The following is a 9,411-nucleotide window of genomic DNA, read 5'->3' on the forward strand; positions in this document are numbered from 1 at the left end:
CCTCGCCACGGCAGTGAAAGCACCAAATCCTAACCACTGGACCACCAGGAAACTCTCAAGCTTCCTTACTTTAGGGGTATTCCTTGTGGAGTGGGTTTTATTTTTTACCAAACTAGCTTTATTCAGGGTAACTTAAATTTATTCTATTAAAACTACTCTAATGACTTTTGTTTCCAAAAATTAAATCCATACTCACAAGGTGTGTCATATGATTAATTTTTCTCAAATTTCTGAATACATGAAAGTAGAAATAGTCAAAAGATAGATGGCATACATTTCACAGCCTAAGGCTAAGATCTTTCATGTATTAAAAGATAAATCACTAAATGGAAAAATGGGGAAAGGTCATGAACTGCCAGTTCAAACAAAGGGAAATACAAATTGTCTTTAGACATGCAAAAAGATGTCTATAATTAGGGAAATGAAAATTAACACTGAGTTTCTAATTTTCACATATCAGATTGGCAAAAGTCCTAAAGTTTGATAATTAAACTTTAAGAGGGAGTGGGGAAATAGGCATGCTTGTATAATGATGTGAGAGAATATATTGTCAAAATAGCAACACCTACCAAAAATATTCATGCAATTTGACATATTTCCAAGAATTTATTTATTTATTGAGAAAAAGTCTCAATTTTGCAAAATGACATGCATACTCAGATATTCTTTGCAACATGGACTGTTATAGCAAAAGCCTAGAAACAACCTAAACATCCATCAAGGGTAGATTAATTCAATATATTATGGTTCATCCATACAATGAAATGAGGAAGCTCTTTATGTACTAATAAAGAATAGTCACCAAAATATATTTATAGGTGAAAAAAGCAAAGTGCATAGGGATTTATATAATATCTCACCACTTATGGTAAAAATACACACACATCCTGCAACTCAATGTCAAAAAAACAAACAATCCAGTTTAAAAATGGGAAAAGGACTTGAGTAGACATTTCTCCAAAGAGGATGTACAAATAGCCAATAAGTACATGAAAATATGTTCAATATCATAATCATTAGAGAAATGCAAATCAGAACCACAAGATTCCACTTTGTACCCATTGGGATGGTTATTTTAAAAAACAAAATGTATTGGCAAGATGTGGCGAAACTGGAGCCTTGTACTTCACTGGTGGGAATGTAAAATGGAACAGCCACTGTGGAAAACAGTACAGTGGTTTCTCAAAAAATTAAACATAGAACTACCACATGATCTAGCAATTCTACATCTGGTTACACAACCAAAGAATTAAAAGCAGGGACTTGAAAAGACAGCTGTACATCAGTGTTCACGGCAACATTATTCAAATAGCCAAAAGGTGGAAACAACCCAAATGTCCATGGACAGATGGATGGATAAACAAAATGTGTTATATACACACAGTGGAATATTATTCAGCCTTAAGGGATGGAATTATGATACACGCTATGACATGGATGAACCCTGAAGACATTATGCTAAGTCAAATAAGCCAGACACAAAAGGACAAATACTATATGATTCCATTTACATGAGGTACCTAGTATACTCAAACTTATAAAGATAGAAAGTAGAATGGTGGTTGCCAGGAGCTTAGGACAGGGGAGACCCATATGGGGAGTTATTGTTTAAAGGGTATGGAGTTTAAGTTTGGGAAAATAAAGTTCTGGAGATGGATGGAAATAATGTGAATATACTCAATACCACTGAACTATACACTTAAAAATGGTTAAAACGGTAAATTTTATGTTATGTATATTTACCACGATAAAAAATACATACATACATACATACACATACTTGTACTTGCATGGACTATCTCTGGAAGAATTAGAGAAACCCAGTAAATCTTGCCTTTAGAAAGGGGAACCAGATACCTAAGTGAAGAGATTTACCTATCACTACATAGTTTTTGTACCTTTAGAATTTTACCCCATGTGTATATATTATCTATCCAAAAATTTAATTTTCAATCACACTTATTGATTGAAATCTGAACATAGAGCAGGAAAATGTATATAAGTCAAAATGTATTATGGTCTATGTTTTGTATGAGGCAAAATAAAAATGCCCCTAATTAATGCTACTGAAAACTTGCCTCAATGTTGTTCAAGATGCAACCTTCAAAAACTAATTAACAAGGAAAATGGAAAATAAAATGAACTGCTTCAGAACTTAAAAGATCAAAACAGAACACCCAGATATAAGTAAAAAGTTCTTATGAGACTAAAATATAACATTGCTAATCCAGATTAAATAGAGGAAAAACAAATCTAAATTATGTACTTCAAGAATATAAAGTAGAATAATAATACTAGCTAATATTATTCTAAGCTTTCAATCCCAAACTAATTCGTTCCAAGTTAATAATGTTCTAAGAGCTTTAAAAATGTCCACTGACAACAGTTTTTCTCCAACTTTTTGGTCTCAGAACCCCTTTTACACGCTTAAAAATTATTCAGACCCACAAAGAGCTTTTGTTTGTGTGAGTTATATTTATCTATATTTACCATACTAAAAAGTAAACCTCAAAGTTTAAATATATTTATTTACTAATTCATTTAGAAATAATGATAAACCCATTATATGCCTACATAAATAAAATTTTTATGAAAAATAACTATATTTTCCAAAACAAAAAATAAATTTAATTAGAAAAATGGCACTGTTTTACATGTTTGCAAATCTCTTTAATGTCTGGCTTAACAGAAGGCAGCTGGATTCTCATATCTGGTTCTGCATTCAATCTGTTACAATATCACACATGTAGCTTTTGAAAAACTCCAATATACACTTGTGAAAAATGAGAATGAAAATAGAAAATACTGTCTCAAGATTTTTTATGAAAATAGTTTTGATTTCACAGACCCCTGAAAGAGTCCTGCGGATACACAGGGGTCTCCAAACAATTTTGAGAACTACTTACTTACATCAATCCTATGTGGCAAATGTAAAAACTGAGGCACAGAGAGAATAAATAAATTACAGTCACAAAGCTAGGAATGAACCCAGAAAGTCTGATTCCAATCCCCAGGGTTGCCCCTCAGAGCCAGGACGAAAGCAGCAAGGGCCCATTTCATAATGTTTTACATAATGATTTAAAAAAAACCCACTGGCTGCCTGGCAGTCACAATACCAGACCTCCACTCCACCTAATGTGCTAAAATTTCACATTAAATCTTTTAATTCATGCAAAGCAGAGGTAAGGGGTGCTGGTCTGCCCTTCAAGGGAAACAGCATCACTGAGGGATCAAGCACATTAGGGCAGGAATAGCCAAATGCCCTAGAAGCTTCTCACGGAACAGCTGTCTCTTCCAAACCGAGCTATTATGTCTCTCTCTGGAACTCTTACTCCATTCAGACCCCTCCTTATACCATTCAATCTACAAAGAATACTGCCTTCAATTCTTAATTAAAATGTTCAAAAAGAAGAGTAATAAAGAGACTAGTTCTCTCAGATAGTAAAGCACACTATAAATTGATAGCAATTAATATAGGATTGTCCTAGTATATATGATCAGGAGGTAAGGCAATAGATCAGAATACATAGCCTAAATTAGACTCAATTATAGAAAATGCAGTACATTATAAAGTGGATCTAATAATTCAAGAAGTAAATAAACTGAACTGTTTAGCAATTTGAAAAAAAAATCTATTTAGACCTTCACTTTTAATCATATGCCAAAATAAATTCTAGCTAGATGAACTGTTTTTACAAATAGAGGAGCCTGCTGAGGCTAGGCAAGGCAGGACCAGACCTTATTCAGCACTGCATCCCCAGGCCTCTTCCAGGGCTGCGGCACAGCTGCCCCAAACAGAAGAAACTACTTTGAGTTTCAACTCTGTGGCTAGTCTATTATTCGATCTTGGGCAAGTCATTTTGCTTCTTGGTCCTTAATTTCTGATGTATAGAGAGTGGATAGTAATGATACCTGCAGCATGAGAACACTCACTGTAGACTTTAAAGTGCTATACAAATTAGGAGAAGGAGTACAGACTAGAAACTGCATTCATCCATGTTCCTACCACTCAGATATGCTTAGCATTAATATTTTAGTGCTAAAAACAATGCCAATTTTCTTAGTAACTTCATTTTATAAAGTAGACATTTTAAGAGCATACACTTTTCCTCGGGGCCTCAGTACAATTATTTTAATTCTGAATGGGTAAAAGATGCATCCCCTAAACATGTTTATTTCCCCTGAATTGGCCCTTCTATCAAAAAAAGGCCTGGCATCACTGCTCTAAGGGATTTGGGAAATTTTCTCTTCACTGCTACTTTCAGGAAGCCTCAAAGCAGATGAGCCCATGAAGTCCATGAAGGGTGGGGTGGAGGGGAGCAGGGAGGGAGGGGGCGACACAGCCCAGCAAGACACCAAATTAGAGAAACGCTGATGTGACCTTGAGCAAACTATTTACCTTCTCCTAGTCTCCAAAAACTGGAGATGCCAACCCTTACCGTACCAATAAAAAGACTAAAATGAGGTAATGTAAACAAAAACCCTTAGCACCCAACTATAGATAGACATCAGAGAGCAAGGCTTGAGTAAATGCTGGTTTCCCTTCTCTGTTCCCCCTCTCTTTCATAAAGCTATCCTGGTTCTTCTTGCACTTCCCTGACTTCTCTGACAATACCTCTCCTCTCCTTCCCCAGGAGAACCCTTCCGCTCCAGTGAGAGGTCTGAGGTAAAGGCAAGTGCCATCCATATATTTAGTTATTCAAATTGCAGGCAAGAGTCGCAAGCTCCCCACCCCATCCCAAACCCTATCAACCACCACTACTGTCCCACCCAGTTTCCCACTAGGATACTCACACTGCGAGTGTCATTCACAATGCATGCAGTGAGGCTGGCGCCACTTGGAGCTGTGCAGTGCTCAGCCCTGCACTTTACCCTCACACTTCCCTGACAATGGCTGAGTCAAGCCTCCCACAAGGCCGACTACAGTTGCAGTGCTGGAAGTTAACTCCATTCTCTACCTTATCCACTGCAGTAAAGCCCACAAACATAGTTGAGGTACCAAACAAAACTTTGTAAGGTGCTACTATAAAGTAATGAAATGGACTGCACTTATCACTCTCCTTTCCTGCAATCACACCTTGTACCTTCAGGTGTAAGAAACTAAAGAATACATATACAGTCAGCCCTCCGTATCCATGGGTTCCACATCCGAAGATTCAACCATCCACAGATCTAACATACTGCGAGAAAAAACCCCAGAAAGTTCCAAAAGCAAAATCTGAATTTGCCACATGCCACAGGCAACTATTTACATAGCATTTACACTGTATTAGGTACTATAAGTAATCAGAGATGATTTAAAATATACGGGAGGGACTTCCTGGTGGTGCAGTGGTTAAGAGTCTGCCTGCCACTGCAGGGGACACAGGTTCTCACCCTGGTCCAGGAAGATCCCACATGCCGCGGAGCAACTAAGCCCAAGCGCCACAACTACCGAGCCTGCACTCTAGAGCCCGTGAGCCACAACTACTGAAGCCCACACACCTAGAGCTCGTGCTCTGCAACAAGAGAAGCCACCACAATGAGAAGCCCACGCACTGCAACAAAGAGTAGCCCCCGCTCACCGCAACTAGAGAAAGCCCGCACACAGCAATGAAGACCCAATGCAGCCATAAATAAACAAACAAACAAATAAATTTATATATAAAAAAATAAAATATACAGGAGGATGTAGGTAGGTAATATGCAAATTCTATGCCACTTTTTATAAGGGATTTGAGCATCCCTAGATTTTGGTATCCTCGAGGGGTGAGGGGTTGGGGGTGAGTCAGGGAGGAGTCAGGGTGTGCCTTGGAACCAATCCCTTGTAGATACTGAGGGACGACCGTAGCTACAATTTGTCATACATAAAACCTCCTATTGTTCATTTAGTTTAGCTCAGATTTAAAGCACTTAGTCCTGGGAGTTCCCTGGCAGTCCAGTGGTTATGACTCTGCACTTTCACTGCCGAGGGGCTGGGTTCAATCCCTGGTCGGGCAACTAAGATCCCACAAGCCAGGCGGGGGGCAAAAAAAAGCACTTAGTCACTGCCAACTGTATTGTTGGCCTCTGTACTACTAGTTTCTGACTCTTGAGATTGTGATCCCATCAAATACTCCTCATTCAGCTTGGTCTCCTGGAACAATGGTTTCATTGCCTTTCTTTGATGTACATATGTGGCATAGATTCTACAGCTTCTGTTTTATGCATGTATAATCTCCTCTACCTTTTGCCTCTTCTTTTTTCACACTATTCTTTGTCTCCTGTCCTCCATTCTAGATCTACCAGTATTCATGTCTTTTTCTCATTTTTTATGTTCTTTAGTTTTGGTTCTTTCGGTTATTTTACTTGAGGAGTGTACCATGTTTAAGTATTATGAATCCTTCTTTGTAATATCACGTTCATAGCTTGATTATACATACCTATGTATTTTATTTTTTAAAAATTTATTTATTTAATTTATTTATTTTTGGCTATGTTGGGTCTTCATTGCTGCGCACGGGCTTTCTCTAGTTGTGGCGAGCAGGGGCTACTCTTCCTTGCGGCGCGCGGGCTTCTCACTGCGGTGGCTTCTCCTGTTGCAGAGCATGGGCTCTAGGCACGCAGGCTTCAGTAGTGTGGCTCACAGGCTCTAGAGAGCAGGCTCAGTAGTTGTGGCACACAGACTTAGCTGCTCCGCAGCATGTGGGATCTTCCCGGACCAGGGATCAAACCCGTGTCCCTTGCGATGGCAGGTGGATCCTTAACCACTGAGCCACCAGGGAAGTCCCCATACCTATGTATTTTAAAAGCAAATTCTATTCATTCACTCAACAAATATATACTGAGTGCCAACTATGTGTCTAGTACTAAAGCTATAGTAGAGTTAGCCTCATTCACAGAATTTAGTCTGTAGGTTAGAATAGGCAATGTGGATATATAGTCTTCCCAACAGATTATGAAGAATAAGAAACAGTATTGATCTGAAGCAACAGATAGAAAAGACCTTTTACAGGGTACAGAAAAATAAGTACTTTAAATAGCATAATAAGTCCAAAGAATGTAAAAAGAAGAGAATGAACCCTCCTCTACTTTACAAGTTGCATCAGCAATTTAGAATTAGAGGAAAACATTTCCAAACCTCACATCCACTGCATTATTTGACTCATGGTCAAATACTTCAAAAGCTTCTTTGATTTTTTTGCGAAATTCTGCTACTGCTATCTCTGCAAAAGAGAAAGTAAATAAAAATTATTTTATTTTAACTTTAAATTCAAAACAAAAATTTCAATAACTAGAAATTCTAGGAAGGAAGAACATGGCAGAACTCCTTCGTAATATTTTTTACTGGGGGGGTGGGGAGAGGCTATGTAGGAGAATGTCTTTACGCTTAGGAGAGGCATACTGAACTCTTTAAGAGTGAAATGTTATGATGTTTGCAATTTACTTTTCTCCCCCTTCCCGATATTCTTAATGTATCATTTGGCATGTTTAACTTCCTCTAGAGATCTCAAAGAATGGAGCTTTTTTTTAAACTTTTTTACTGAGGCATAATACACAAACAAGAAAGTACCAAAGGTGCACTGATCTCAAGTACACAGCTTACTGAGTTTTTATATATGTATATAGTCATAGAGCTGAACTACCACCCAGATCAAGATATAGAACATTTCCAGCACCAGCCTATCTTCCATCTTAGTTTGGGTAGATCCTAGCCTGAGAAACAGAAGGAATCCAATGCCAAGGATATCGTGTTTCTCTGGTGTGTCCACCTGTCTTGCTTTACTCTATGCTTGAGGAGGATGGAAACTGGGGAGTGGAAGGCATATAAAAGCAACATGTTACACTCGCTCAAAAAGACTTTCAAACTAGTGTTGAGACTAAAACTTACTTAGATGAAACAATTAAAACGTCATTTATTCAGTAAATATTGATTGAGTACCTACTATGTACTACACACTATTCTAAGTGCTACGGTTGGAACAAGGAACAAAATAGACAAAAAATTCCTGGCTCCGTGGAGCTATTTTGTGCGTGGTGGGGGAGATACATAAGCTTATACACACTTGGTAAAATACACAGTAAGTCAAATGGTGCTAGAAAAAATAAAGCCAGGAAGGAACATGGGCGTTGGCAATGTGGGTAGGGGAGAATGGGATGGGATGGTGGTTTGGGAAGGCCTACCTAAGTGATAAGGTGACATCTGCACAGACTAGAAGGAGGAGAAAGAGCCAGCCTTGTAAATACCTGCAGGAAGAGTTTTTAGCCAGAGAGAACAAGAAAGGCAGAATGGTAGGAAATAAGGTCAGAAAGGTATGAGTTTGGGGGTGGGGACAGATTCTATAAAGGCTCTGCAGGCTACTTTAAGGACGGTGTCTTGTACTTTGAAAGAGGTGAGAAACCACTGGAGGGTTCGAAGCAGCGAAGTGACATGGTCTGGCTTCTATTCACTCTGGCTATTATGTTAAGAATACCCTGGAAAGGAACAAGGGTGGAAGAAAAGGGACCAGTTAGGAGGATATTGCTATATCCTAGATGAGAGAATATCGTACTTACTATTTGAAAAACAAATAGTTTTTCTAGACAAAGTGGAAAGGGAGAGATTAAGTATGAGTTTAGATAATTATTTTAATTATAAATATATTCCCTTTACCCTAACATAACCACTAACATAACATTTTGCTGTATTTTCCTTTCTTCGTACACAACCTTTTATAACTACCATTCATTCTCCTAACTACTTCACTGAAATGTTTTATTTTTCCAGGTTGCAACATAACCTTCAATTCTGAACAGTACCAAAGGAATGTAACAGTTTATTGATAGTGTTAATTTTTCTTTATTATAATAAATAACATGGCAGCAAACGTCTACTAGTTTAATAAGCAAGTAAATGTTATCTCATTATTTAAATTTACAGCTCTTTGCTTACAAGTAAGTCTAAATAATGATCCTTTATGCTTGTTTACCACCTCTATTTTCTATGCTATGAATTGTCTGTTCATGTTCTCTGCTCATTCCTACTGCGATCTTCTGTTTTTCTTAACAATTTGTATGAGCTCTTTAAATAATAAAGACTTAACCCTATGTCATGATTACTGAAAACAATTTTCCAGGTCAGTTGTTTTCATTTGTTTTCCTAAAATGAAAACAGTTCCATCTCCTTTATGATCACCAAACTCACACATGATTACTGAAGAAAAAAAAAATGAAAGAAGTTTAGAATAAGTAAAAACCACTTCAAATCCTACCAAGCAGAGTTAACTACTCTTAATGTTGTCCTCTAATCTAGTTTTTCACTCAACAATAAACTGTGAGCATCTTTTTATTCTCAAAAGAAATTTATTACATTATCATTTTTAGTGTCTGATATTCCATTATAGAACTTTATCATAATTTATTAAACCAACTCCCTAATTGTAGACATTTAGGTAGTTCCCAATTTTTTTGTTT

General features: G+C 37.5%; 1 protein-coding gene across 1 annotated transcript in view; it reads right to left on the reverse strand.

Moving 5' to 3' along the window:
• Window positions 1–7,181, reverse strand: part of EFCAB2 (EF-hand calcium binding domain 2) — a 59,545-nt gene extending 52,364 nt beyond the window's left edge. Inside the window, exon 1 of the mRNA XM_055084205.1 lies at window positions 7,100–7,181. The gene's annotated coding sequence lies outside the window, so the exon portion shown is untranslated. The remainder of the gene's footprint in view (window positions 1–7,099) is intronic.
• Between the last annotated feature and the right edge of the window lie 2,230 nt (window positions 7,182–9,411).

This window comes from Physeter macrocephalus, chromosome 4 (assembly GCF_002837175.3).
Source record: "Physeter macrocephalus isolate SW-GA chromosome 4, ASM283717v5, whole genome shotgun sequence".
In the NCBI taxonomy this organism is placed as follows: Eukaryota; Metazoa; Chordata; class Mammalia; order Artiodactyla; family Physeteridae; genus Physeter; species Physeter macrocephalus.